We start from the raw sequence: 26,207 nt of genomic DNA on the forward strand, positions 1-26,207 counted from the left end.
CAAACACTTTCCAGTAGCAAAGCTATAGAAGACATTTAAAGCAAACAAAACTCTGTAAATCATGTTTATTACACATAGATGTTATTTTCAGGTTTTCCGAACCTGACAGCTCAGTGAGATGAAACCAAAGAAGTCGCCTCGTTTGAAGGGAAAACAAAACTGACTGCAAACTTTAGAGGACGTTGCCAACGTGATTATAACTCTAGCATATCCCACCCTGGCATCCTGACAGCGAGGAGCATTGTGGGAATTCTCTGCCCCTATAACGTGGTAATAAACATCTGATTTTCTGGGACGGCACGTTTTTTTTTGGTCTCTGCGATAAAAGTGATGACGCAGTGAAACAAAATCGCGGCATTTGAGGTGGCCGAAGTTCAAGTGACTGCAGGAGGGAGGTTAGCTTACGTTCCATTAATATTCACAGAAAACGTCCGTGGGGAGGACAGACCCAATTAACAAATCCCATTAATTACCAGACTATCACAACTGATTAGTGTATGGCCGTGTGCTCTCGGCTCACCGCGGCCCACATTTTCTGCTTGGTGGAAGAGTTACTGATAAAAAACAAAACAAAACTAAACTATGACTACAGACTGCCACACACCATCAGATTCCGCCTGAGCGACCTCGCTAACACGAACTCGTTAGTACACCACAGACTGTGACGAGGGAGAGGACAGCCGGAGATTAATACACCAGGAAACTCAGCCAAGGTGGAGAGGCTCCATTTGTTCCAACTGCAGCTCCCACAGTTTCAGGAATCTTCCAGAAGCCATAAATGTTTGTTTAATTATTGACTGGATACTAAAGAAATGCTAACACGTTTTGATAACTATCGTTCATCATTTTAAATCTTTAGGTCTTGGTTTTAAAACAAAACTGTTGTTACTGTTTTATTATGTTGTGTAATAATAAATAAATGATTTATGACTTAAAAAATAACAAGGTGGTGTCCCAGTGTAGTGGGTCTAGATTCTCTCCTTCTGGGGAAAAACTGTGCTTTTCATTCTTAATGTGCAGATTTGACAATATAATGTGATGTTATGTTAAATAATAGAGTGATGCACTGAAAGCTCTTAAGCTTGTGCCAATAAAAATCCCTGTAACAACCCTGACAATGATAATTATATTCAGAGTAAATCAGCACACATTGGTTATTACATACTACAATATGGAGTTGTTATTGATTACTACATGCAATTGATTCTATCACCGATCCGTGAGGTAATCCCTGCCTTCAGATTGATGTCTTGTCCTCAGATGCTTGGTGACATATTTTAATGCACTGAGTATTCTTAATGCTTGTGGTTAACACTGTGATCTTTACCTGAACAATGAAAAAACTTCTTCTTCTTTTTATTAGAGCTTTGCTATTTTGTAAAGGCGGCTGTGACCTACTAAGCTTGAGTACAGTGCAGTGGGTGTAGGACATCCAAGAAAATGAGGTTTGATGACATGGATGTTGTCTGTTCCAACTTTAACGGTTGTCATTTTGTTTTATTTCTCAGCAATTTAAAAATATGTGCCTCTCCTTTTATTGTTGTAATAGAGCTGGATAATCCTCGGTTTCGTCAGAGAAACATTAAAGATAAACTAACAAAGATCATCTCTTGTGTATTATCATGCAAAACATTGTGGATATAAACAGTCGGGATGAAAACAAGCACGTCTCTCACCTTATTCCATCCTCTGCGGGCCGCCTGCTTGGCTGCTGGAAGCTGATGACCATGATCCAATAGAAATCCCAGCAGCGGGTCTCAGTCGTCACATTTCAAACCCAGCAGAGACTGATGGTGTGATTTGGAGTGAGCCGTTTGTTCAGCGGGGGAGAATATTGGAGGCAGAGACGGCGTCCTTATAGAACATAACACACATGATAATTATCACGCCGGTGAGCCAATAAGAGTCAGAGTGTTTCTTTACTGAGGCTAAATCATTTTCATTATGAAGACAGAGGAAATCAATATGTTGTCTGTACATGCACTCACACGCTGCGGGAAATCAAATATCCAATTATGCTTATCTTATTGCCGTGATTAACAGTGAGTAGTTTGACCACACAGGAGACTGTTGTACAGTCTAATGCGGCCCATTCACTGCTATAAACTCCAGCTTAAAAGCCCCAGTCAGTCATTTAGATAAAAACAATATTTACAAAAACAGACAATTAGATCTTCCATCCTAACTGAAGTGCTCATATAAAGGCTGGCTACTCAGATAAGTAAGAACATCTGAGGTCTTTTTATAGTGAAAAGCAGCATTTCCTGCCCTTGAAATGTTAACAATACTGCATTTTCACTGTCACAGATATAAATGTGGAGTGACAAGGATGGCTTTGGGAGACAATGCTGCTCATATAAATGTTTTGCTCTTGGTGTTTTAAAGGTCGCTAACCCCTAATTTTGTTCAACAATCCAATTTTAACTACAGAGCAATCAGCCAATGAGAGGAGATTTGGTCCGTCCAATAAAAAACAACTTATTTCAAGAATCTGTCATAATATTGATTTTAGCTCCACTACCTGGTCCTTGCATGGGCTATTGATTGTAGGTATTTGTTGATTAGTTGTATAAAGGCCAGTACGAGTGGACTTAATGGTTCTACAAGTGGAGACCATGCGGATGATCGTCCTTGGTCTTGGTTTAAATAATTTGACTGCGAGGACTCTAAATGTGACCATTACTGGGAAAACTACAGTAGTAAAAGCTTCTCTCTTAGTAACTACACGGCAGCACTTTGGCTTTCTGCTTTTGCCTTGTTTATAAAGTCCTTATGTATTCTGTAAGTGTCTGAAGATGCATGCGAATGAGTTTTTCTTGTGTTTTCTGGACGGAAACCTGGATGTTAGCACTTTGTCCTGCAGCAAACAGCTTTTTCTTGAACCAAAAACAACATAAGCTACTAAAAAATTAAAATAAGGAAGACTAGGTTTAGGTTTCAGTGAGAAAAATATTGATACTGATGCGGACTGGGTAATGTGTTAGGAATGAAAGGATGCCACACCGTTTCATGGAAATCAAAATGATCAAGCTACAGGGAGCTGAATTCAAAGAAACCCAAAAATCAAAGTGAAAACATGATTTCAGGGATGGCTAGTCCATTTTCGCCTGACAAGCATGGGAGCCAGTCCGTCATATCAGTTTCAGCATACAGGGTCTGTGCGTCCTTCCATTCATACTCCTTCCCAGACCATCACTGACCCACCACCGAACTGGTCATGCTGAACAATGTTACAGGCAGCATAACTTTACCCAGATCAGTGAGCCCAGAGCCCAGTAGTGGACATTATGCATTAATCAAATAAGTTCCTTTAATTTTTTTGGAGCAGTATATTTAACCTCCTAGGACCTGGCGTCCACATATGAGGACATCACATTTTGGGTTATTTAGACTAAAATACTCAATTTTGCTCTACATGGGCCTGATATCCACTTACGAGGACATTATACTGCTACTGTTCTATCAAAATTTTAAACGAATATCCTCATATGTGGCTCTTATTTTTCTTAAAAACAAAAATAAGGTAAAAAAAAATCTGGTAATTCTTTGTTTTTACACTCATCGGGCCCCAATATGCCCAAATATCAAAGAGAAATTAAAAATGCATGTCGTGGAAGAGTTCGGGTCTTAGGAAGTTAAAAGGAGGTGAAATGTTATCCGCTAACATGACAACTGCGCATCAGAAAGTCACGGATCCAAGTAAGGCCACATGATACAATGAATTATGGGTAAATTGGGTAAATTTAGACTGACTGAGGGAATACATTGAGGTGATCTATCCAGCTGATTTAAGACGATAGTGAAGCCAAAGAACTGGCCGTTCTTAAAAAACAAAAAACAAAAAACAAAAAACGGACAAACCTAATGAGTTGAGAGAAGAGTGTGTCAACAGGGAAACAAGGGGAAAGGAAAGAAGGCTGGAGGGATGAGATACTCAGAAACTCAGAGACACAACTCAGGAGCAGATTAGCAGAATCTTTTGGACACACTGTGGTGCAGGTTTAACCCTGGTTAACATAGCTGTCAATAAATAAAAGCCTGTTAGTAAAAACAGTTATAAGAAATATATTACAGGTGATAAATAGTCAATAAATAGATCATAATGGTTAAAAAATTAATTAAAAACATCAGCAGTGATATAATTCATGGTATAGGATTTCATTTGTTTTTAAAAATATGTTAAAAGGGTAAAAAAAATTGCTAATTCATGGTGTTTTATGTTAATTCAGGTAAAATGGCTAAAATATGTGTTCAGACTCTTATTGTGAAAGGGCATGCTGCAGCGTGACTCCTGTGACCAGCCACACCTGATCGGGTTGTTCCTTTTTTTTGATGCTGGAGAGGGAGAAATGCAGACAGTAGTGATGATGTGCGATACCACTGATTTCCTTTCCAATCTGATACCAAGTAAAATTCAGAGTGGTATCGGCGATACTGATCTGACACCGATACTTTGTACAAAAACATTTTTTTATGGTATCTTTTATTGTATCTCAAATTATAGCTTCATAATGATTACAGGACATCAAGTTACTTGTTCTTATCACTTAATAATGCAGAATTGTCATATAGAAATAAAAGAAACTGAAGTTGTGTGCCATTTGAGCATGTTGCCTGGCTACAGCACTAAAGGACTCCGCGAGAGACGTCTGTCTCGCCCTAGCAGCACCTACCCCTCTCCTCTCCTCCTCTTCAGTTCGCCTCAACATACCTCATTATATTCTGTGATATGATTTACAGTGAGGTGTTTGACGAGGTAAATGGTGTAGCCACAACACCTCACTGTCTGGCGCAAACCCTGTCTTGGCTGTTTGTGGAGGTAAAATACGTCCGCACATGACTCCATTTACGCCCAGCCATTGTTGTGAGTGCGCATGCCAAGGGGCTGCCACAAATTTATAAAGCCGTATTTCGCACATGACTATTAAAGGTGGAATAGGAAGTATTTCCTTCCAATGTAGACAATCTGAATGTTATAGTTTCTTTCCACTCTGTTCCTGTTAAAGATAAACTACAAATTTACCCTAAATTACTAAAATTTCGATATTTTAATATGAGAATCAATTCTAGAACATAAATGACTGGTATCGGAGGAATTGATATTTCAGGATCGATCCGCACATCACTAGCAGAAGGTCCTTGCGGAGCTGCTGCCTAAACAAGTGAAAAAATATTAAAAAACAAGCCAGAAGTCTACATAAAGCCATTTTTGTACTCTGGAGAACATATTTTTGTTTTCCGACCTGTCCTTGCCTTGGTGACGTTATGAACATAACTGAACAGAACTTGGTGAGTTCAGAAATTGTATTTTATTTCATACAAGAAATGTTTTGTTGTATTATATTGCTCATTTCATGCAAATGGAAAGCCAAGGTAGCATATTTATGTTGTTTTATGTTAGAAACGGTGGATTGGTGCTTAACCGACACACAGGCTGCAGTACAAAGGTCTTTGACGTTGTTTTTAGTGCGCCATATTGGCGTCACCTCATTTAGGACTAAATAAGCTGGAAAAAACAGACTTTTACTGTTGTTTAAGGGCTACCCGTGTTTTATTTCCAATGTTTATGAACTTTATTTTGTTGTTATGGTAGGCCATTAAGGTTTGGATCAGGAAATGCAAGAAACAAGATGGTGAGCCACCCACGGACCCATTGAAGTGTACCGGGCAGGAAAAGGGAAAACCGCCCCCTGCTGGACGTTGAGCTCTTTCGCTAAAAAAAACCTGGTAGGATTAATCCATACACCTCTGCAAAAGAACAGCGGACTTTCAAAGCACTGGATAATCATTCGGAGTAATTCCAGGATTAATAGTTAAAGGACACAGAGACAACTTTCTTTTGTTTGTTTGTTTGTTTAAGGGATTTATTCAGCCTTTTGCTGAATTGTTTTCAGTTGTTACAGTTTTTTGTTTTGTGTAATTTATTTTGGTCAACCCTACATTTTAATGCTGTAATGGTGTTAGTGGAAATGCAAATAATTTTGTTGGGTTAAAACAAAATAAGAACTGGTTGAAATTTAAAGGTGAACCTGGACCAAGATTAAATTAAATCTTGGGCCTAAACAACGGAACTTGATTTAAAATAACACAGTGTTAACTCAAATAGATCAAAGGATAAACTTGAACTTAGAACTTGAAATGAATAAGACAATAACCTAGGTTGAAAATAGCATCCTTTTAAAGCCAAATAAAAGGTTTTGGGATAAATAGGATAAATTAACAGAAATTACTGAACTAAAAAGAAAAATAAAATATCTTGTTTTCCCTAAATGTGATGTTGAATGTTTTATGTAATGTGTGTTAACTGTCTATTCTCTGTCTTTGCAAAATAACAAGCCGGCAATTAAAACTTATTTTCTGGTCTGTGGTCTTTATTACACACTACACTCATTACTAATCTAGTAGTCAAACCTAACTGGTGGTTCGGTGGTTTGGTTTCAGGACGTCAAAAACTGACAGCATATGCACTTGTTCATGATGATTTTATCATAGTGATTTAGCATTTTCTGCTCAAACCTCATTTAGCCGACGCTGGCCGACCTATATTTGTGGACCTGAAGAGGAGCTCTGCAATGCTTTCACTCCATCTTTGATTCCTGCTGTAGCTGACTGTACAATTCATCTGCACATTTGACTAAAAGCTGTGAGTAGAGTACAGCGTTGGATCCGGCTGCTAGCAGACTCAGGGTGCACGTAGTACATCTCCACAGTAAAATAATGCTAATCAGACCGACTGAGCTGACCGTTGATCCGGCGGCTCAGGCCGGCCTAACAGGCAGAGAGGTAATACATTTTTAATTGCAAGTGTGATTATACGGTATGAGGAACCTGCACCGGCTGATTAAATGCATTTGGGTTAATATTAGAGGCCAATCATTCCCAGTGACAAAGCCTCTGGAGGAGGGAAGGTAATTGCAGGAGGACAATTATAATCCCTCATATTGTAATAACGGAAAATAATGTCCTCCAGGAGATTTTTTTTTTACTAAGCAGACAAAAGATAAATGATTGGACGGGTGCTCATATGCACACTGCTGGCATAAAAAAAGGTGAGATTCATCAGAAACAATGACTGGACGTTTATGTCAACTGCAGCTGTGCAATACAAGAATATTAGCAGCAATAACACAGTTTGGCTGTTGTCAACAAATAAGGCTTCCAGTCATATTTTTATAAATGACGCTTAGTATCTCACACAGGAGTAAAACCTCCTTATTTTCAGCCACATGTGGCTTCTGATTACGTTTGTGACAGCATGTTCATTAATCTGCTCCTATAACAGCCTTCGCCTATTTGGAGAACCAAAGGAACATTAATGGGGGCAGTGGGGTTTGGCTCATCACACATGCCATTCCAGTTCATTCCATAGCTTTTCTTTTGAGTTTTTGTGGTTTTCCCCACAACAAACCTGGAATATATTTAAATAGAAAAGGAAGGACAGTAGCAGGAGACGGGCTGGGGTGTACACCTGTTTTTTATACACGTGTCCTTGTTCGAGCTCAGCGACAGTAGAAGTGCAAAAGTTCACTTCATCTTGCCTTTTTGTATAAATACACACTGTGAAAGTCACTGTCTTAATTTAAATCGCGAAGTGTCAGAAAAGTTGTCACAGGGATCGGCTATCATAATGTGGTGCAAATAACAAAAGGTGGTTTATGAACCAGACTCTGAAGGAAACCAAGAGTAAACTGAGACCTTCAGAGACAGTCAAAGAACACGATAAGGAACCGGAGGAGGACCGGGCCTTTTACAAACAGACACATCGAGGGCTAACACAAATCAGCTGAGAAAAATCAGAAAATCAGTGAAGATGGGGACAGGAAGTACAATTTATACATTATACATATATTTACAAGCGAAACATGAAATAACTGAAAGAAGCAGTCACACACATGAATACTGGCACTTATTAAGGATACAACCTACAAGACACGTGCTAAACATGAAGACAGATATGAGGACAGACTGGACACCAAAGACAAACAGAGACGACAGATAGAGGAACACAAAGTGAACACTGGGGATTTTAGAGGGAACTAAGTGAACACCGCAGGTACTCACAATGAGAGAACAACTAAAACAACAACTAAAAGTTTAGAGTGACTTAGATTTTCTGTCCTTAGTGTTTGCATTTTCATCTTAGGGAGAAACTCAAACAAGAATATATTCACTAAGAGTTCAAAATAAAAACAAAGAGAAAAACGTTCTGCTAGAATAAAGATGAACACAGAAAGACTGACGACAAACTAAACAAACACGAACTCCACAAATCTGAAAAACTAAGACTCAAAATAATAAAGAACTCCTGGTTACATGAGGAATACAATAAGGAAATAACACGAGATAACTGACGCTAAATCACTCAAAGAGCAGATCAGACAGCTGGGCAGATTACAATAAAAACACAAGGAAAAGAGCTCAACATAAATAGCATTATCTAGCTTTCAGAAGAATAAAAACAAAAACCAAGCTTTAGGTTGTTATTGGAAAGATGTCCAAGTTAGGTTGAGATGTGAGGCTGTGAATGTGAGGATAAAGTCTTAAAGTACAAGAACAAAGCTCTGCATGAATGTCTTGCTACTGTATCTAAAAAAAATGCTTTATGACAATCGCATGGTTTTGGATTCAGTTCTTATTGAATGAACATGACATTTAGTTAGCATGGTCCTATCAGAGGTGGTCAGGACCGAGGACAGAGGAATCAAGAAAAGATTTAGGGCCATTTTGTTTCTGTACTGTGTTTTCTTTCAGAAGTCCAGAGTGGTTACCCTCGCTTTACGTTTGTGAGGAACAGATTTTTTCTTTGCCCGCTGCTGATGTGGAAATGATGTTGCTGTTGCCTGGTGACTCCTTGCAGTAGCTTGAACCAGTGACACAACTTGAAGACGGGATGCTCACCTACTCAGAAGTTTTAATGGCAGAAGCCTGTCAGCAGGCCCGATTTGTCCTTGTTGGAATCAGGGAGCAGCTGATGCTCCTGCTGCTCTGAGAGCCATTTGAAACATTTCTCTATGAGTATTTTTCTGATGCTGTTAATTCAGAGCAAGAGACAGCCAGGTCTTTATTTGTGGAACGGCTGGAATATGACCAGAAATTAACCCCTGCTGGCCACTGAGTGAGCCACACACACCTCTTACATGGTTCATTTCTCAATGTTTGTGTTAAAAGAGAGTCTAAATATGAATACTAAAAGTTAATCATTCTTTTGCAGTAAAAGTTTAAACAAAGATAATTAACCACGGTGAATAAAGTGCATTTATGGCTGCCCACAGCTCTGAAAATAGCACGTAAATTAGTCTGAAGTGTTCCTTATAGCAAACCTTCTGAACTTGGACAGACGCTCCAGTCACATGCTCCCTGTGGAATTAGAAGTTGTATTAAATGTGGATCTTCATTGTGATATATATGCATTAACACGACGGCCGCACAGGATTCCAAGGATCAACAAGTGGCGATAATTAGCCAAGAAACTTGACAATGTGCCAACATAAGAGGAGGAGGAGAGAAGACTTTTAGAATGTAAACAAAGATCTAAAGAATGCTAGAGGGAAAAAAAATCCTCTTAGCAAGTGTTTCATGGGGAGGAAAATGCATTCAGTGTAAACTGGAGTTTCATTTCCTCTGCAAATTCCTGGTAGATTACTTTGCAATCAACAAAAACAACATGAGCAGGGGAATTATTCTGCAGCCATAATGTGCTTCAACAAAATCCATCATTAGTAGAAAAACTCTGGTTACAAAAATCAGCGAGAAAGCAGTGATGGAAAAATTCTGAACCTGCAATGGAAGAAATCACGACTCATTCGGCACATGGGTGTCTACCTGTTCCAGTAACAGGTAGAATCAATATTTTTAATATAGAATGTTTTACCAGAGTTGCTTTATTTTTTTTCCAAACATTCATCTGTCACCCTCAATTGACTTGAAAATCAAAAAAATATTTCTGGGATTCATGGAAAAAATGGAAAAGCCAGGCTTGTTTGTCTCTTTTGTACTTGCCTCTTATAAGTGATTATAATACCCGTTTAGTAACAGATTGCACATCTGAGGTCAGTTATGCTTTATTTCTCATTAGGCACACCTGCAGTCCTTTAGACTAATACTACCTGTTCACATGGATTTAGACTCTGACACAATATAAATATTCAAATCTGGTAGAAAGTGATAAAAATTATAAAAACTCTAAGTCTCACTGTAGTCCAATATGGGGGAAGTTTTTCACCCAAGGAAGAGCAGATGGTGCCTTTAAACTTTGGGCCTTAAAAGAAAAAACTGAAGATCTCTATCTTCCCAACTCTGATGTTATCATGCCCTTTGAAGAAGTGAGGCATTCATTTAAACTGAATAGATTTCTTTTTTAAAATGTCTACAGCTGAGAAGTTTTATAAAAGCAGATCAGCATAATTCGCCTACCAGACGCCCACAAACAGCATTATTTTACTGAGGAAACAGAACTGTATTAACAGTTCTGTGATGTCCTTTCATAAGCTGTTTACTTCCTGTTTATTAGAAGATTCACGCTATCAGATGAATGGTTGGTCAGTGTGACACGTCCAGCTCCAGCTAATGCAAATCATGAAATAATGGTAGAAAGACGCAGCGTTTCCAACACTCTGCACGCTGTCTGCACGTTCCCCCTTACCTCATAACTGGCACCACTGTATAATAGAGAGCCATGTTAACATGCACATTTCATTCACAAAGAGTTGGTGAATGACTTCAATCACAGCACTGTTAGATGGTCATTTCCTCCTTTCTTCCCCACTCATACCAGTGGTTCTCAGTGTCCAGCATCTTTATGACTCGCCTGTAGGTGTAAATCAACTGCAGAATCCTGGCTTGATGGGGTAACTTTTCTGTGCCGTGCCACCCACTTAGCCATAAGTTGTTTGGTTTCCCTGATGTCATATTCACAACAATCGTCTTAACCCAATCCTTGGGGTGGACCAGTTCTTGACTGTCTTGAGGTCTTGAAGTCATTGATATTCAGCCTTTTGATAGATGCATTTCAGCTGTTTCGACACACCTGGGATTCTGTCTCTAATACTGGAGAGTTTTTACCGTGTGATATATGGTGCTTTGAGATGAATATTCTAGTGTATATAAAATTGAATCTAATTTTAATTGAGGTGTTTTTTGAATTGATGAAGTTTCTTTTCTTATGTAAAGTTGTGAGTTTTATTTGCTGGGATGATGATTGCCATGTGAGCAACGGGAGAAGCAGTTTGTTGTTCATCATGTTTATCTTTGAAAAAGTAAAAAAGTAATAATAATGAAATGCCAGAGCACTAGTGTTTGACACCCAGAGAACAGCAGGTTTGGATGGTGGTTGAATGTGAGCTGCATGTTCTCACTGCAGCAGATCAAATCTCTGTAGAAGACTCACAGAATATACTGTAGAAACCATCCGCAAAGCTTGCTCTGATTACCATAGTACTCTGTATATATATACAAAAGAGGTCAAACACTAAATACGTGAAGGGTCAGAAATAAATCAACAACCAAATAAAGCCTACAGCAGGCTCCTCAAGGTGCAGAAATTCATCTACCATTAACAGTAACTTAACTGACACCCAGAGCTTCATTAAACATGCTTTGTTGGCTCCTCGTCCCTCCTGGCCCACACAATCCTTGAGTCACTGCATTATATGTGTACTTTCTTAAGCACATAACAGGAGTCATTAATGTGCTCCTGCTGTTTTACAATGTTTCCTGCCTACACATTTAAATGAGGTGTGAAACGTGAGCCGGTGGTGCCGGTGTTATCATAAATGAGGCAGAAAAGCCCCGACGTAAAGATTCACAGGCACTAGAAAAAGCCTCACCTGCTGCTGATCTGCTGCACTTCATAAATAAAACTCCATCATTCACCACAAGACTGAGCCGCAAGCTGATGATTCAAACATCAGCACTGTAATCTGTTAATTAAATATAAATTAATCATGTACTGTACTGTGCAAAAGTCTTTAACCAGCCCCCTTTTCTTTATATTTTGTTAGGGAAATGGGAAATTGGTGCAGTGATTTATTGATATGGAAATTTAGAATATTAGACCAATAACAGTTTCAATGAGCTATTCATATTAATGTACAGAATTCACCTGCTTGCTGCTACTACTGCACATTCACCCAATGTATATACTATATATATATATAATGTTCTCCCCCCCCCCCCCCATTTTTGCACATGTCGAGGAGCGTGTCACGATACATTTCACTGTGTGTTATACTTGTATAACTATGCATGTGACAAATAAAGAACCTTGAACCTTGAAAGTCAGTTTTTGGTTTGACCACCTAAACCTTCTCAGGCGGTTTCTGTCATTTCTTCCAGTATTACTCAGGAAGTGTTCTCCAGACCTTCTTGAAGGACATTTGAAGCTCTTCTTTGGATGTCTCTGCCTGTTTTTCTGTTCTCTGTCAAGATGACCCCGTGCTCCCTCAGTAATGCGGAGGTGTGGGATCTGGGGAGGCCCATCCATGACTGATGGTGTTCCACTGTGTTTTTCTATCCAGCTATGCTTTTACTGCATTGGGAGTGTGCTTGGGATCATTGTCATGCTGAGAAAGCCGCTGACAACCAGATATTTTCCTGATGGTACTGCATGATGTTCATTATTCAGTTTTGACAATATCTCCAACACCACTGGGTGAAATGCAAACCATGACAGAGCCTCCACCGTGTTTTGCAAATGGCTGCAGATGGCTGTACCTCACTCCTGACCTTCAAATTTGGCCTTCCACTTCTTTTGTTCTCCACTTGTCTACTTTCTAAATTTTTGAAGGGCACACTGCACACCATGCTGAGATATGCCAACATTTCAGTTAATAGCTCTTTGGGAATCACCTTGTTAGTGCAATGAAAGGATTTTGATGCCTGTCAAACTGTTATCTTTGGCATTTTCATAGATTCGACCAAAGAAATGGGAACTTGAGCCATCTTGTTCATAACAAAGTGGCTAAAAATACAATTTAAAAATTGTTTCTTTGCTTTTTGGAACTTCTTTTACTGTGTGCTCATATTACAAACAGTAATTTGTTTCATTTCTTACTGTCTGAAGAGAATTTTTGAGATTCTTACAAGATGCCGAATATTTATTTCAAAGTAAAAATGCATTTTTGTGTTACTGTGTATTGATCTGTGTACTGGGAGTACTGGTGGGCTGCTTCTCCTTTACCACACAACAGAAGTGGACAAGTTGCATCCAAGTCCCAGAAGCAGTTTACAAAAAAACAAAAACAAACAAATGTTACCTCAGGATGAATTTTTTTTTAAGCTTGAAGTTTTTTTTTCCTCCTCTGATTCACTTCCAATAAGCAGTCGAAGGATATTTGCACTTCCGTGTTTTTAAGGCTTGATCGTTTGCCACTGTTGTTTGAAACAACTGGAGGTTGGAGTTGGTGAGGGCTGAAGTTGGTTTTCCATACATATATCCATGTAGATACACGTGGATTTCTCAGCACACAATCTTAATGAAAACCATGAGTGCTGTACTACCAAAGAAAGAGGGTTATTAAGGATTATTATGAACCTCTGTAATGCATGTAACATTTATAAATTCAGGACATTTTCAATCTGTTTTGGTTACAAATGCTCATCAATTCACTTTCTGCAGTTTCTCTGTGTTTGGCTGGCAGGCGTAGAGATGCATGGACCTCCGTCTCAACACAGTACTGAAGTTTTCCCAAACTAGCCAAGAGATGTAATCACCCCAACATGTCCTGGCTTTTTACTAGGAGTTGTGTAGGATGCATCATAGTTGAACAACCTCGGTTAATTCTTTTGATGTTGAGGAATAGTGAACTCTCAGACAACGCTGCACCAATCCCGTTTTTAATCTTTTCAGTTGTGAACAAGACTGCACGTGTCCAGACGGTGCCTTCATCTGTACACATGCAAAAGGCCGAAGAAGCATCTTCAGTTCTTACAGAGGCGGCGTTTCAGGTCTGGGACCTGAATCTGTTCCTGTGAGGGCGGCGCTCGTAGAGTCTGGGTATCTTTGGGTCACACCGAACTTTATTTTTAACCTTTGAATACCACACTGAAAAAAATTTCCAACATATATAATGTCATTAGGACAATTCAACAGTCCTTGGACAAACATCTCAAAGAATGGATTACCAAACAAAATATATATATATATTAGATATTTTATGCTTTGCCCTGTTGTTTTTGGTTTGGTTATGTATATTTTGTGTACACACAGTACACTCTCACTTCTCTGTGTCTTGTATTTTTTGTTATTTACTCAGTGATTCTGGGTGTAAATCGCTAAAATGAATGATAGTAACTGCACAATGTCCTAAAACAAGGATTTTCCCTGTTGCTTTGTCTCAGCATTTCTTCCAATAAAAGGGTTAATTTATTTAAAGAAATGTAATTTCTTAGATGAACCACAGTGAGACACATTATCCGCACATGCAGAAAAGTTGTAAATGTGGTGAACCTTCCCAGGAGTGGCCAGACTACCAAAACGACTCAAAGAGCGCATGATGACTCATGCAGGAGGTCACAGAAGAGCCCAGAACAAGATCTAAAGACCTGCAGGCCTCACTCGGCTCAGATAAGGTCAGAGTTTAAAAAATGGCCTCCGTGTGAGAGCTCCAGGGAGAGCTCATCTGCCTGAAAACATGCAGAATGCAGCCAGCATACAGCATGACACCAACAAGTCCACCTGTAAATGGATAAAAAAAATCTTAACTCCTATTGAGACACTTCAGTATGACCTTAAACAGACCGTCCATTGTGTCTGAATTTAAAAAAATCCTGCAAAGACTAGTGGAGAAAAATTCCTCCACAGTGACGCGAACAATGATTATCAGTTAGTACAAACATGTGACTGCAGCTCTTGCTGTCAACGGTATTTTGTATTTATGCATTTATTTGTATTAATGTTCAAATGTGTTTGATGATCTGACACATGTAAGTGTGACAAATATGCAAAAAAAACCCCAACAAAAGTACAAAATCAGGAAGTGTTAGGTTCATTTTATGAGAGAGTAAAGACAAATATGCTCAAAGGGCATTTTCTTAAATTTATAAAGCAGTTGAAGGTTCAAGTTTAAAAAAAGGTCAGAGTTTAAAAGTCTCTCTGCTCGCTCCGGAGACACCCAGACAGTAAACGCATTTTATTATGTGCGACAAACAGGACAGTTTAGGGTGGCCTTAGGTCCGATGTGGGCTCAGGTTTCTTCTTCTGCAGCTTTCTGGCCACTTCACCCATCACCATGGCAACAGTGTAGGGTTAAAAAGGAGGTATAGTGCATATAAGAGCAGATTTGTGACTGAGGCCACATTCCTGTGATGGGTTTTAGTCTGTGTCTGTTAGTATCAGGGTAACAGTCTACTTCCTTCTCTACAATACACTGTGAGCAGTAAAAACACATATTTGTGATGCCAATTATGAGATATTAGCCTTACAGCTAAAAATAAATCCCAACAGAAGGGGACAAACACAAAAAGCTGAAAGGGTTTAAATATATCAGAGACCCTTACAGGTGTGAGCGAAGCACAGGCCAGAAGACCAATGTCCAGAGTAAACAGCAGAGTACTTAATAATTCCAGGAGGGGAAGACTTTGAAAATCTGGATCTCACACTCTGCAGTGTGACAGAAGCTGACAGCACGGTCGCCGTCGCGGACGTCCTTGAAGGCCGAAAACCTGTTTGGCTTGTAGAGCAGCTTCTGTAAACTGTCAGAGAGAGAGGGAGCTACGCGTTGATACCGCCTGACCATGCGTGACGCTTTTACTGTTCATATTGCCAAGGGGAGAATAATTGGGCAAAGTTGTCATGTAAATTTCCTCAGGCCACAGAATTTAAGGTGGGATCTGTGCATTCATGCAGATGACAAGTTGAGCTCCCGGTTTCTCCGGACTCTCTCTGTATAATCTGAAGGAGAAAGAGGCGACGCTGGAAAACTGGCTGGAGAAACGGGAAGGTGACAGGAATTAAAGAGCCACATGTTCAGCTGAAAGAAAACAACAAACAGACGGCTTTACAGGAGCTGCAGCTCGGAGACGGGCATGTCGAAGCAAATCCGTGTTCAGCCAATAAAAATCAGACGTGTCCCGAAGTCTGCGACAGCCTGACAGGCAGAACAGAGGCAAATGTACCCGGAGAGGAAAAGATGAAGGGCTTGTTCAATTAGATATGCGACATAAATGAAAGGGAATAATTAGGCAATCATCAAAAGGGACACAATTTGTTAAAATTCTCGACACTAATGAAAAAAAGGGTGATTGAAGCTGATTGTTTTGCAAACCATGGAAGCAGTGAGACACAGGGAGATGAGAAGAAAATGGGAAATGGAAATGTTTGTGAGGCTCAGATGGAGGCTGGCGTGTTGCTGTTGATAATTCACTCTGTCAGAACGCTCCAGTCCACAAGAGGCTGATTTCTGAAAGTGAAACTGCTTCAAAGAGTCGTGATTTTTTTTTCTTCTCTTAAGCGCTCCTTGGAGACGACGGCCTGCACTGCATTAGCAAACCAAAGAGGTGCAGCTGTCTGATTCTTCAACATAAATACCTGTTTGAGTCTCCGAGGATTAATCTGCTTTATTTTAACATACTTCTGATACCTTGTTATTAACTCAGTGAGTACAGGGTTATTATTGCGGAGAGAAAGGGTGGAGAAAACTATAGCCGGGCCTTTTGTATTTATCCTTCACTAAAACCTGAGTGATGGGTGTAGGCATATGATAAGGTCAGATCTTTTACTCTTTTTTGCTAATAATTCCTCATCTGCTTCCCAAACTCGTTCCAGGTTCCCGTTTCTAATTTCTCTGCAAAAGAGTGTCACCATTCCTGGAAGAGCCCTCTCTGGGTTCAGCGTTTCACAGATGACGTAAAGTGAAGAACACAAATAAAAGACAGAGATTCTTTTCTTATTCCTGGTTTTCACCTATTGGCTGCAAACAATGTTAAAATTGATACGGTCTGAAAAGATGACAGCCTGTGCTTTGTTACCCTTTTAAAAAATTGCAGCATACCTACAGTTTGTTCTTATTTTTATTCTTTAGGCGCCTCAAAACCAGCTGAAAGAATAAACTGTTCACATCCATATGAAAACGTCTAAGCAACACAACAGAGTGCCAGATTGTAATTATAGTCAACATATAGTCTTTCTTAATGATGGAGCTGTGATACTAATAAGTCTGTTAACTTAAACTTGGCCAGTGTTCCTTCCTGGCTAAAAATACACTTTATTAATGGAGTTTTTCCAGGCAAAGCACTTAAAGCACACACATTGTTGAATATTCAGACATATCTTCCTATCACACGCACACAGTTTTAACTGCTGCAGTGTGTCTAATGAAGTTTAAAGTGTTTTCTCTTATTCCAGTCCAGACTCATTTACCCGGGTCTGCTGCCAGCATAGCTTTGCATGTTTGCGGACACTGTCCCCTCCTCATCTTCCATAGCCTGAATGATAAAGCCTGGGTTTACTTGTAAAGCTGATAAACACCCTGGTGTGATCTCTGAGTCTTGATGCTGTTAGGTAAGGGTAGCCAGATAAGGAAAAGATATCCTGGATTTGATGAAGCTCCCTCATAATTCAGGTCCTGTCAGTGGGAAAACGTGCAGCTGCTAAACGCTCCTAGAGACAAAACTGTTTGTTTTTTTGTTTTTGTTTTTTGGTACAGGGCTGTGAATGCGTGGCCTTGTGGAGTCTCTAGCGACAGGGACAGGTTTCATTATTTTCAGGCCTGGAGGATACAGTTCATTCTGAAGCACAGCAGAGGATTTTAGCTCCTCCTTTTTGTAAATAACTTTGGATTGGTGGGTGGGGCTTCTGTACTCTATGATCACCTGAGATATTACCTTATATCTCCTTATGGAAAAGGTCAAGACTTAGTGGAGTATCTTACTTGCTGGAAGAGAGAGTAAGAATATTGAATGAAACTTTCATGGCATTTATCCCCGTAAACACCTCAAACACTGATATTTAACTTAAAGGTATCAAAACAGAAGAAGGATGAAAACATTGGTCTCAGTTTTTGCCTGATGGAGGCGCGCTGGCAGAGCTCCTCCTGCTGAAAAGGAAAAGAAGTGAGAAAAGTAGAAGTGATGGGTGGAAAACTGAGGCACCATTGAAGGAAAAATGAAAAACAGGGTTGAAGGAAGGTACCAAACAAAAAGAAGTCGCAAATAAAAAAGCCTTTTAAACATTTGTCACATGAACACACTGAGGCGGCCGTTTGCTAAATTCCCACACAGGATGTTGATTGATAGAATGAATGACAGATTGATTACCTGTCTGTCTGGGTTGCAGCCTCATCCATTATGGCACGTTGTTAAAATGATAGTGCATTTAGCGTTTATTCAGAAATATGGCGTATCCTCGCCTCCCTCGGGGCACGCTCATTAGCAAGACGTCTTTGAGATCTTCTCTCATCTGGCAGGAAGTGGGGGAGGAAAGGACAAAGCAAGACCAGGCCGATAAACTTAAAGGCGATCATTGTTCCTTTTCCTCCAAGTTTTTCTGCATCTTTGAAGAGGGAAAAATTTGATGTTTCTCAAACTGAACAGAAGCCCCGAGCCTCTGAGTGCGTCAACTCATTAGGGTAACAACAACAGAAATAAGGCCGAATAGACTCGTTTCTGCAAAAAAAAAAAAGCTTCAGTAAACTCATCTGATTTTTCAGATAAGCTCTGCATCTCACAGTCAATCGCAGCGAATGAAAGGCGCTGGCAAACAGCCAATCCCAGGCGTTGCGTTAGTTAAAGCAGTAAAATGTCGACTGCATCGCTTTGACTCATCCCAGTTTTGCACCGGCACAACAACAACAAACAAACCTGCACACAGGAAGATCTGTAATGACAAACAATAGGAGGCGGTGGCCGAGAAGATGAAAAGTAATGCGAGGTGGATAAAACTGCAGCTAAAAAAGACATAAGAGCGTTTGCTAAACTGTAAACAAAGCGCTGTGTGTCAGGCGGAAAAGACCGAAGTACCGAGGACTGAAGCAGAAGATAATGGCCAGGCTTTAGCTGCAGGACACGGTGCTAATTGGAGCTGTCTTGTAAATAACTTGTGAGTTGGCGAGAGTATCTAAAACATAATGAACCGTGAGAAAGTTTCCACCTGCAGGTTGCTGCTGGAGAAGCTGCTTCGATGGATGGAGACAAAAGTCCAACCAGTCACTGCCAGCACACTCACAGTCATGAAGAAGAACATTCTTCAGTACAGGTTAAACCAGAAAGGTGCTTCAGAGAAGGCGGACATCACCTGCCATCACCTGTGTAGTTAATCACACTAACAGATGATCCAAGAAGTTTGAGTTCCAGTTTTAAGATTTCATTTGCATGTTTCTGAGCACTAATTAACGGGTATCTGCATCTGTGTGATGCTGCCATACAGACTATGAATGCAGTTCAAGACTAGTTAGCATTAGCTCATAACTTAGCCCTCAATCCTCTCATCCAGTGTCTATGTCTGTTGAAAGGCTTTGTGCGAATAACAGCTTTAGAGTCTGGGGAGCTCAGTGAAGCTGGTATAAGACTGTGCTAGACTATTTTCTGCATTACTCTCTATGGTCTCGCCTCTGTCCTCCTGCGGCCCACTTCATCCAGTCTATCCAGTCACTGTGTGCCTTTGCACCTTCTGTTATGACTCATCAAAAACAGTTTTCCTAGATTTTCCTCTCTCCTGTAACTCCAGATTCACCTGTCATTAGACAGGTGAGGACTTCTAATCAGGCCAAGCTGCCTGCAGAGCTTCCTGCAGCATGTGTCAGTCCACACTAGATGTTTCCACCGTGATAAACAGTACCAGTACTGGTACCAGTCAGAACCAGTTAGAGCCGTGAATCTTTGCCTCAACCACACACACACACACACACACACACACACACACACACACACACACACACACACACACACACACACACACACACACACACACACACACGAAATCTTACAGCCATGAAATATGATCACATCCTCCTCTGAAAAAGAAACTGTTTGATAGACATATTAGGAGGTTTCAGAGACTCAGACGTTTGATTAATCTGTGGGATATTTAGGAAAAATTACCTGAGGTCAGCAGGATGGGATCATTCAGTAAATAAGAGCGCCAAAGATGTGCAGATCACAAAGTAGACGGAGCCAAAAGGCGCCGGTCAAACACTTCTTTCTGACACAGAACAAAGAAAAATCTACTTTTCTTTTTCTGTCCCTCGGAAAATCTTTGGTCTGCAGATGAAACACGAGGATTTAACGAGCTGCTTGGATTCACGCGATTATCCCGTACACGAATTCAGGCTTGGTGCTGCGCCTCCAGCCAGTTTGGAAAGAAAATCACTTCCTGTTTTAAGATCCTGCCGTCATGTGTGTTTGCCTGTTCCTCCTCCTGCTCTCCCTCTGTGTGTGTTGTTATGGGGAGTTTTGTTTCAGCCGCTCATCTGTCGCTCCCTGAAGAGTCGAGGCATTAACGGCGAACCACAACAACTGTATTCCCCATCATCTTCCTCCTGCTCCTTAAACTCTACAGCTGGGTTTCCTCCTGTTCACAGAGAGAGCCTCTTTGTTTTTGTTTCCTCCAATTTTTTCTTCTCTTCCTACTTCCAAAGGGAGAAAATAGACATTTCATTTCAGCCAAAAATATTCTTGCCATACCCCCGCAAAACACTTTAGTGCACCTACTGTGATCGTTTTGTGTTTTCTCTCAGAGGACTTCCCTTTTCTGGGAATCCAGCTCTACATGCTGCATGGTTCACAGCCAGTTTCCCTTTTCTGTGTCTCTTTTTAAACACATTGGTGTGTATTTTCTTTTTGTTTGATTGCTTTTAAAGATTGGGTCATGTTTTATGATGCACAGGATTGGAGGGAACAGATGAGACGTACAGATGGATTGTAGTAGAGGAAGGGAAGGTGGGAGGCCTGAGTCATCAGGCACCAACCTTCATGTAAATGTAGGAAACCAAAAATGGGGGATTACAGAGTGAAGGCAAAAAAGCAGCGATACAGTACGGAGGAGATTTGGCAGATGGAGACGAGAGATGGGGGAGCGGTAAAGATGAGAAGAAATCCAAGGTAACAAAAGGTAAAAAGGCTTCAGGAAGAGAGGGAAACTGGAGGAGAAGAACAAAGAGGAGAGAGAGGAAAGAACAGATAATATGGGGAGATTAAAGAAGAAAGGTGATTATTGAAGGAGAGAAAAAGAGAAGATGAACACGGTAAAAAGGAGAAGAAAGAAACAAACGATAGAAAGAGAAAGTAGACAAGAGCTTGCTCACCCACCCCTGATGCTGCGTTCACTTACAGTCAGGTCCTCTGAGACAGTGGATCTGAAATCAAACGGTCAACGTGTGAATGAAGTGTCTGTGAAGGTTCTCAGTCATCCAGGTCATCATAGTCTAAGGAGCTTGGAAAGAAAAGCGCCTGGACTTGTTTAAGTTGCTTGAAGACGTTTCACCTCTCATCCAAGAAGCTTCTTCAGTTCAAGCTTCTCGGATGAGAGGTGAAACATCTTCAAGCAACTTAAACAAGTCCAGACGCTTTTCTTTCCAAGCTCCTCAGACATGTGAATGAAGTGCAGGCTTTCAGCAGTAATTCAGTCAATTCAACACAAGTATTGTATTTTTACGCAGTCTGTTATCCCTTTCCTCTCAGTGACTGTCTGAAGTCTTTAACACACAGACATCACAGATGCTGTTTCTTTCTTGAGATGGTCTGCAAGTCTTTACTGCAGCCACCTTCAGTTGTGCTTCAGTTATATCTTCAGTTACTGAAAAGGTGCTCTGTTGGGTTGATCTAACTGACTGTCTTGGCCCTTAAAAAGATCCACTTTGTTGCCTTGAGAAAGTCTTGGGTTGCATTTTGCTTTGCATTGTGATGTGAGGTGAAGTGCACCTATCAGCAGTCACATCATCAATAAACACCAGAGACCCAGTTCCACAAAAAGCTCATGCAGTAATGCTGCCTCCACCGTGTTTGACCGAGGATGCGTACTTCACATCCTGAGCTGTTTCTTTCCATGCTTTTGCAGTTTCATCTTGGCTTCATCTCATCATGTGATGATGTTTGTCTTTTTAGTCTTCATCTGTAAACTGGCCTGACTCCAGGTGGTGTGGCTGTTTCTTTTTTTTATAGACATAGGACTGCAGGCGGCACAGGACTTTTTTTTTTTTTATTTTGTATTATTTTTACACTGACTTCTATTTTCACTCAGTGTCCTGTTAGATTTGGGAAAGATCACGATTTGAATATAATAAAAAAAAGACTTACTGAATTTGACTGAATTCATTTTTGATTTAGATTTTTTTTTAAATATTTTGCTTGTTTGACATTTACAGTAACTAATACTCAAAATAAATACATTGTTGATTATAAGCTAAGCTGTGCTCAGTATTATTACATAAATACTCTGAAGCTGGAATCCACAGTGGATCTAATCTAATGTGACTAACACTCTCCTAAATTAAAGGTTAAAATCAAGCAAAAAAAAAAAAGTGTTGGTGTCCCACTACCTCCTGTGTACTCTGTGAAACTCCCCCCTGTCCTCCCCCAGCTCTCCCTGGGGGAGCAGCTCCCTGTCTCTCATCTCCTCTGGGCATCACGCTGAGCTGCAGCTGTCCTAATTGACTCCATTCCTCGTCCGAATCATTTCCGCATCACTGCTGGCTTCCTGCAGCCTCTTGACGTCCGGGTGGCTCAGCAGGAAGAGAAAACCAGAACCAGCACCGCACCTCTGCCTCGATCGTCTTTCAAAGCATCTGATGTTGGTTCTAGTATGTTTATGACACATATGTATATGCTTACACCTTGAATTTTTAAAGCAACGGTTGATGTGTTGCCCTTTATCGACACATTATTAGAAGCTGCTTAGTCAGATGTTGGTAGGTAGTCATGGAGGACCTGTTGGGTGGGTTTGCTTTGATGTTTGCATCGTTTGCATGATTTATCAATTTGTTCTTTATTGTGGTTGTTGCATTTGTTAAACTCCTAAAAGCATCTTGAATTAAAAAAAAAAAAAACAACAACCACGAGCTCAGAAGCTCTGCATTTTTTTCAGAGATAATAATAAAACTATTTTGCTGTCTGTGCCAATTCCTCGTGGCCTCACGCTCGTTTTTAGTTTGCTGTAAACTGAGAACTTGGCTAGCAATGAAAGCAAACTGGGACGAGCTGTGAACCTATCAGGTCCAGGCATTATTCATTATGATGTCATTATTCTTTAGACAGTACTTCTCAATGAGCATTTACTTCATGATAAAACTGCTGAAGATGAGTCAAATCTAAAGAAACAGGTCGTAGGTAGTTTTATCAGTTTATCAGATGCTGTCACATGATGGAGAGTTTTATGTTGCTATCGCCGGCCCCTTACTTTACAATATAAAGCACCTCCAGGCAACTGTTGCTGTGATTTGGTGCCATAAAAAAAAGAAAAAAGAATTAAGTTCCTTTGTGATTCTTTCCAGGATCTGCGTTCATCCTCTACCCCTGCTCTGCACCGCCAGCACACCCACCTTTGTCCAAGTACAAAGCAAAAGAAAGAGTTTGGAGCTTGGTGGGTTTATCATCAGCATTTCATGAGTCCAACTGAGTGGAGACGGATGGGTTAAATGCAGCAGGTTTATTCCAGAGAAACAAACGAATGAGGCTTTGATGTCTGACTCTGGGGATGAGAGAAGCACTGTGATGGCGGCTATGCAGAACAAAAAGCCCTCCAAATGTTTCCTGTGGGGTTCAAAATGTTACCTGTTGGGTTTCAAATGTTTTTCACTTGTTTGGAAATGTTATCTCCAGGGTGCAAAATGCTTCCTCTGGTCTGACCATTATGATGACTAACAGATGTAGGGGCTAAGGGTTCATGTACTGTAGTTAACTGTGTCCATGGGAGGGGAGATGACCTATAAATTTGCTTTTATGGTATGATATTTTGAAGATGAGAGCAGATCGTTGCATCCTGTGGATTAAACCGGGCCTAATTAAACTCTTCCAGAGGCCTTCAAACAGAAAGCAGCATGTTGCCGAGCGCTGCTGTTTGCCTGCAGATGTGTGTGTGTGTCTGAGTGGGCGCAGACAGCTGTTAATGCAGATTATTGCCACTGTGAAGCACCGAGAGCGCTGCTGCTCCACGGGAGCCAGCAGATGCAACTGTTCCTGACCCGCCGAGAGCTGCTGTTCAGGGAGGCAACATCACAAAACCAGCAGGGCTGATGGCTGCAACTGGACTGAAAACTGCAAACAAGCTGCTTTGCGCTGGCCTCCGTGTGTGTCTGTGTGCTGTGGTCAGAGTGCTGACTGACTTCTTGTTTAGAAAGAATGGTGGGTAAGGGACTAAAAGACGGACTTTGTGTGTAAATGAGTGTTTTTAATTCATTCCTGTTTGTGCTTAGCCAGCAGTCAGAGCTGCTGCCTGGTTGGATACACACTGATAGATGAGGGGCCGCTACATGCACGCATACACACACACACACACACACACACACACACATGCTGCTTTAGTAGTGTGGATACATAATGAAGCATTACTTCACTTCGTTTTTTTTTACCAGTGGCCTGGCTGAGACTCACCAACATCAGTGCGGTACAAAAATGGAGGTCTGTTAATTGTTCATTTTATAAATCGCTTTCAGCATCAACCTCCAGGACTGAAAAACAAAGCCAACTGTACAAGTGCACTTCCTCTAATGTCCACTAGAGGCTCCAGCAGTGATTCAGTCCCCATGTTAAAACTTTACAGCAGAAATAAACATGTTTACATGACGTGATGACACGGCGTGATACACATACTGTTTGAGTCTCTATAGGTAATTCTTCCCTTCTGAACAGGGGAAGAACGACTTATAACTTGACTGTTTAAATTTACATTATCAGTTTACATTATTAGGAGTGTGGCCTCTTTGATTGACAGGTGGATGGCGACACAGGTGTGTAAACAGGATAGATGGAAACATTTTAAATGGATTCTGATAAAACTTTGTAGGGGTACCAACTGGGTTCATGTTAGTAATCTGACTTGCATCCACGGAGGTCTTCAAGGTCAACTTAATGATTTATTGATGGGAAATTTACAAAAATTCTTAAAACTTTAAAACTATGATTCTTACAAATGTGCTGTGTTTTGTCAGCGTATATAAAATGATGTGTAAAGATTTAAAATATCATTTCAGACTGACTTCTGACCTCTCCTTCAAGGCCAATAAAAAATTTGAGCTTGAGTTTGTTGAGTTTCCAGGGTTACGGTACTCAAGCTTGTTTCTGTTAAAGGTTTCTGAAAGCAGGAGGAATGTTGAGTAAACATTCAAATTATATAAGTTTTTTTTCTTCCAATCAGCATGTGCGACCATGAAGCAAACAGACGAGAGTAAAGAGCAGCAGCAGCACGTTGAGGTGCTCACAAGGAAAGCCAGCAGGGTCTGCGCTGTCCCTGGTCCTGAAACTGGGACGCGAGCATAGCAAACATCAGTGAGGAAGAGCGGGTCACGGCATGGTTATTACGATGATGATGATGATGGCAGTTATGTTGCTGATGAAAATGACCGTGATGGCTATTGTGAAGATGATGACAAAGGTGACATTATAGATGATCACGAGGATGATATTGATTATGGAGATGGTGCTAACTGCGGTGCTGATGGCAATCATAAAGATGACTATGAAGGTCATGATGAACATTAGAGAGAATGAAGGTGGTACTGTTTTTGGAAAGTATTTATTTACCTATTTTCTTTATAAAAGAAAAAACCCTTTTATATAGGTCATTTAGTTTTCCCTGTATATTTATTGTTATTGTTAGTTTAAAGTAAATATGTGGAATTTAAAAAAATAAATAAATCTGTGTCATTTTTGTTTTCACATGTTCAGCTTCAAACTTGAGAATAAAAAGCTGATTATGACAATAATCACAACACTGATGGTATCAATAAAGATTATGGTGATGATGAGCTCCTCTGTGATTTTATTAATATTATAATTGAAGCTGAAAAACATGAAGAGCATTAAAACAATGTTGATTTTTGAGTTTTACCTGAATGATCCTTTTACCCTTCCAGCTGTTAGCATCAGTTATTATCATCGCGTTGCACTCTCCTCTCTCACTGTTTTATACTTCCACTCCACCCCTGATTGATTTCAGTTTGGCTTCCTGTCGATGCTCTTCCTCCTCCACATTCATCACATTTCGGATATTAAATTCTCCTCTGTGGTTTTATATTCCTCACCATCAAATCCATTTAGAGCCAACACTTAATATCAGTGGC

The sequence above is a fragment of the Mchenga conophoros genome, linkage group LG2 (assembly GCF_057382185.1).
Source record: "Mchenga conophoros isolate Kocher_MC1m ecotype Shallow Benthic linkage group LG2, M_conophoros_male_GT1.1, whole genome shotgun sequence".
NCBI lineage: Eukaryota > Metazoa > Chordata > Actinopteri > Cichliformes > Cichlidae > Mchenga > Mchenga conophoros.